This window comes from Camelina sativa, chromosome 1 (assembly GCF_000633955.1).
Source record: "Camelina sativa cultivar DH55 chromosome 1, Cs, whole genome shotgun sequence".
Classification (NCBI taxonomy): domain Eukaryota; kingdom Viridiplantae; phylum Streptophyta; class Magnoliopsida; order Brassicales; family Brassicaceae; genus Camelina; species Camelina sativa.
The window spans coordinates 20,280,410-20,286,159 of record NC_025685.1 but is presented as its reverse complement, the minus strand read 5'-3'; positions in this window follow the sequence as shown (position 1 = coordinate 20,286,159).

The window sequence follows — 5,750 nt, the reverse complement described above, 5'->3', positions numbered from 1 at the left end:
ACTGGTCCGCAGAAAACTAAACCTGCATCGACCGATGCACCCACTGCATCGACCGATGCAATCCCTAAAACGGGATTTCAGTTCGCGGATGTTACAGGGCTGTTTATATTGCAGGGTCCAGGGGTACAATTCATATGGGGATTGGTCTCCATGCCACTATTGCGGAGGCACTCACTCATCGCCAACGACACCATCGAGCAGACCACCTGAATCAGTTAGAAGCAGTTCTCATGACAATACGAAACAGAGGACTATTGGAAACAGAGGACGTGGTACTTTGGCGGGGAAAAGGAAATCAGTTTAAAACTAAACTTAGTACAAAAGAAACTTGGGAGCAAACACGGATATCCCGACAGAGGCAACCATGGGCAGCTAGTATCTGGTTTCACCAGGGCACTCCTAAGTTCTCCTTCATAGTGTGGTTAGCAACACTAAACCGCTTGACAACGGGCGATCGCATGCTGTCCTGGAACTTACAGGTAGACGCCTCCTGTTCTCTTTGCTCTACATCACCAGAAAGCTGAAACCATCTTTTTTTCGAGTGTTCTTACTCCTCAGCGGTTTGGACAGGTCTAGTTTCTAAGTTACTTATGACCATGTTTTTTACGGACTGGGACAGTAATCTGCATCTTCTAGTAGACACTTCGCTGGGTCTGCTACTCTGTTTCTACTCCACTATGCTTTCCAGGCCTCGATTTACTCGCTCTAGCAAGAGCGAAATAGACGTCGCCATGGAGAGACACCAGTATCGCTCAGCTCATCAGAAATCTAGACAGACAGGTCTGGAACAGGTTGCTCTCGCTTCAAGCTGGAGGGAGGTTCACATGTTATATGGAGCAGTGGTTAGGATCACGCTAAAGGCACCAGCTTTTAAAACAAATTCTAGTTATTTATCAACAAAAGAATTAACAACATGCTGCACTTGATGTAAAAACTACATTTTATTGAATAAATTTTACATTTTATTCAAAAAAATAAAACATATTAGAATTTGCGATGGAAATAAGAGTTAATATCATCGATTTTTTTTTTTTTAATATAGAGATAAAAAACATGTTTTTTGACCTGGAGATTACTGGTGTGCCTAACTCCCACAGTTGTAGAGCAGAAAGATCAAAGACTAAAAGTGGAGACAAATCGAGACAGAGGACTTTTTTTTTGGTAAAAGGTTAAGTTTTATACCAATTTTCGTTTGTGACAGAAGTTTACATAGAAATACAGGTAGCAAAAAAAGATCAAAAAACTACAATGCAAAAAGAAAACAAAACAACAACAAGCAAGCACACACAACAAAGCACGGTAATATGAGACGAAAGAAACCACCATAGAGAAAGACAAATGCAGAGCGCAACATGAACTCGATTGCCGTGAGCGTACGCAATAAAGGCAGTCTTCAAATGCAGAGCGCAACATGAACTTAAATGATGAGACAGAGGACTTGATCTTGGTTTTAGAAATATATTCAAGTAAAGACAATACTGTGTTATAGGTTTGGATTGTGACTAGTGTCGTGGTGGATTTTGGTCATGTTCTTATACAAAGTTAGGCAGATAACATGTTCTGTTTCCTTAGTTGCAACTGCCATGGACGGCCATCAACTTCAATCAGTTTTGAACGAAATTGCACTGCTGTGTCCTCAAATAACTGTTATTTTAGTTGAAAATATAAATTTTTGGCTTTTTTTACCTTGATTTTTTTGGTCATTTCTTAAAAGAGTTTTATGGATTATCTAATGTTTTTTGCACAAAAAAAAAGGATTATCTAATGTTTATGCTTCGTAAGAAAGTTGTGGGTCTTGTGGAGAACTAAGACTTTTTCAGTTATTGCCCTAAGAAGTGGGCTTTCTAAGCTCAAGAAAAAGAAAAAACGTTTTTCCTCAATGTGTTTCTGTTTCGGTGTACACATACTTTTTAATAACAAAAGATTAATATTATTTTTTAACAATTATCTATTCCTATTAATATTTTCTTGTAACTTATTCAATAAGGGGAAAACTATTATTTTCTTGTAACTTATTCAATAAGGGGAAAACTATTATTTTCTTGTAAGGTAGTTTCTTGGGACGAAACAAGTTTCGAACAGTTGGAAACAAAAAGTAGTTAATATAATTGTTTTGGATCACTTTTTTTTTTGTTAAAATTGTTTTGGAAGTAGTAAAAAAAACTTCGACGATGACAAAGTAGTTAAAAAACTCAGTCAACAAAAAAAAAAGAACTTTTTAACCGACATTGATAATTTCTAAGGATAAATATGACCTTTTAAAAAAGTATAACATTACCCATACATAAATAGTATTTATCCGAAGTCAAATACTTTTTCTCATAATTATTTTTTAGGTTGCCGCATTATTTTCCCTGTACTATTTTCATTTTCAACTTCTACACATAAATTTTATGATTTTTCATAAAATACCAAAAATAGGTATGTTCTTAATAATACTCTATAGACTTACGTTTTTATACTAATTCCTACACCTCCAATCGAACCCGATAATTTTGTGACTTAAACCCAGTTAACTATAAATCATGTTTACTGTACCATATAATCAGGTTTATCCCTTTAATTACCCACAACTCGTAACAAAACAACGTCGTTTTGTTTTTTTCTTCTTCGTAATAAACATGAGACTAAACGACATTGTTAAGCCTCATTAAACCCTTCTTTAGATACGATTTCGAGAGTTAAGAGAAAATTAAGGTTCACAAGAAATTGGGGATTTCTGGGTTCTCGAGAAATTGGGTTTTCTGGGTTTATCGATTTCAATGCCTATATCAAAGCATGTTCAACAGAGTGATCCAGATGATCCTGAGTTCGAAGTTCGAGAGTGTGTTGTCGATAGAGATAAGGAGAGCGATGGAGACGACGGAGACAACGAGAGTGACAGTGTAACATCCGCGAACCGAAAACCCGGTTTAGAGATTGCATCGGTCGATGCAGAAAGTACATCAGTCGATGCAGGTTCAGTTTTCTGCGGACGAGTTAAGTTAAATGTTGCGTTTTGGGTGAAGGAAACCCTTAACTCGACTTTTTGTCTCGTTAGGCAACTTTAGCCGTTTTTGAGAGAAGCGAAAGAGAGAAAGTGCGTTCTTGGTGTTATTGGTGTTTTCTGTGGATTTGAGGCTGTTCCTGTAGAGATCTGTAGCTGGGATCGTTCTAGGAGCTTCCTGGAAGTGTTTTCTTATTAGTTTAAGGTTAAGAATCGTCTTGGCAAAGGTAAGTGCAGGACCATGGCTTATCTAAGCTAGAGAACTCTTTAATCTGCTTGTTGTGTGATGTTAGACTTGTTAGATCGTTGCTTTGGACGTTAGGAAGCTTTCTTGTGGCTTGGGATCGAGTTTTGTGGTTGCAAGAACGAAGATCCGGCGAGAAGCTTCGGGGAAAACAAGATGCTCGGCATTGCATCGGTCAATGCATATCTTGCATCGGTCGATGCAAGTGCGAGGACGACGCGTAAAACTCTAGGGTTTCGTGTTATGTCGAGCATGCGTCGGTCGATGCAGACTGGGTGTCGGTCGATACAAGTTACACTTGCATCGGTCGATGCAGCTTCTGTGTCAGTCGATGCATCCCCATGTGGTGTCGGTCGATGCATGTTGGTGTCGGTCGATGCAGAGTCCTGGTTTGTCGTTTGTAGTTTGTTTATTGTTGTTTGATGGTTAGAGATGACTCTATTGCTTGTGTGTATAGCCCAATAGATGGGAGGATTGCCTTACTGAGTGTTTATAAAATACTCATGCATTGCAATGCGTGTTTGTGGTGCAGGTAAAGGCAAAGTGTGATTGTGGAATCAAGGCAATGAAGAGGAAGATGTTCTAGGGACTCGATTGGATGTTGTCTCGCATTGCAAGGTTGCTAGAGTTGAGTCATTAGAAACATTGCTAGGTTGCTGGTTTCATGTTTTCTGATGTTTGGTTATTGGATATGGATTATGTTATAATATTGGTTATTATTAGTATTGTTATTCCGCTGTTGATTGTGATTGTGGTTAGGTGCCTAGTGGGTATGGGACCACTAGTTGTAGTTTATTTATTCTTATATTATTATTTCTTATCTATTATTTTAAAAAAAAACGGGTCGGATCGTTTCAGTTTGGTATCAGAGCCCTTACGGTTCTAGCTTTGGGTTCACTAGGTTTCTGTTGTGATGTTTGTGATTGCATGTCTTGATTGATTATGTGAGTTAGTCAATTGTGTGTGGCATGGAGTCCTAGAACATCCTCTTCGAGCCTATAGTGTGATTCCACGGTGAGTTTATGTTTCTGTGTTATAATAGTAATTGTTTGGTTAGTCTTCTGTTCATGGTACTGCAGATGGCTAGAGATGGTACTGTTGCTGGTCGTGGTCATGGACGGGGACGTGGTCGTGGACACGGATGTGGTCGTGGTAGGGGCAGAGTCTCGAAGGTTAGTGAGACCGAGGACCAGAGTGTGACAGTTGAGGGTGTCGGCGAGTCGCAGGATGTTTCGAGGGATTCAGTGAGTGTGGCCGGAGGGGGCGGTGTTGATGCTCCAGTGGCCAGTGCTGCTAGGGTTCCAGGTGTGGGAGTCCCAGTGGGTAGAGTCCCTGGAGTTGACTTTGCGGCTATGCTAGCACAGGTGTTAGAGCGGTTACCACCTTTGGTACCTGCTCAGGCTTAGGTGGTGCCACCAGTGGTGGCGGAGGAGCGGCAGCCAGTGGCTGCGGATGTGGGAGAACATGAGATCAGTGGCTTCTAGGATAGTGCAGCGGGAGATGACTTGGGCTGACTTCGTCATGGAGTTCAACCGCAAGTATTTTCCTAGAGAGGCATTGGACCGGTTGGAGGTGCAGTTCCTTCAGTTATCTCAGGGAACGCGGTCAGTGCGGGAGCTGGACTTTGAGTTTAGTCGACTTCTTTGTTATGGGGGTCGGCTATGGAGCCTGAGGAGGATCAGATCAGGAGGTTCTTGAGGGCTCTACGTGATAATTTGAGAGTTCACTGTAGAGGGCGGAGTTATGCTGCGCGTGCAGAGCTGGTTGAGACTGCAGCAGAAATTGAGGGGGATATCCGGGCACATTCAGTGGCGGTTAGTCCAGCAGTTCAGCCTAGTAGGGCTCAGCAGCAGGGTGGTTCTAGCAGGGGCGGTAGGCCTGCACAGGGAACCAAGAGGAGGTGGGAGGCTACGCAGAGGCCGAGTGGTGCGAGTTGCTTCAGTTGTGGGAGCAACGATCACAAGGTTGCTAGTTGTCCCAAGAAAAGTGTTCCGACGGCAGCGGCTCGTGTATGCTATCATTGCAGGGAGCCAGGGCATATCAGGCCCATGTGTCCCAAGTTGCAACCGGTAGCAGTGGCAGCGTTGCAGCAGGTGCAGCCTGGGGGTCAACAGGTGGCACGGATTGAGCAGGCGCCACGGGTTTAGACGACTGTAGAGACTGGTGGAACCAGTGCTGGGGCGATCACAGGTATAATTTCTGGTACTTAAACTTTGTGAATTTTAGTAGGTTCAGATTTTATGTTTTTCCTATGATAAAGTATTAGGTTCTCAACACATGAGGTTTGTGTAGGGACCTTGTTGGTGGGCGGGTTTAAGTCCCATGTTATGTTTGATTCTGGAGCTTCTCATAGCTTCATTACTCCGGAGTGTGCAGAGAGCGCGGGAATCAGAGGGGATCCCGGGGAGCGTACAAGAGTTGTCAGAGTTGCGGGAGGCAAGTTCTTGAGAGTTATTGGACGAGCTAGAGGAGTTGATATTCAGATCGCGGGGGAGTCGTGGCCAGCGGATTTGCTTATCA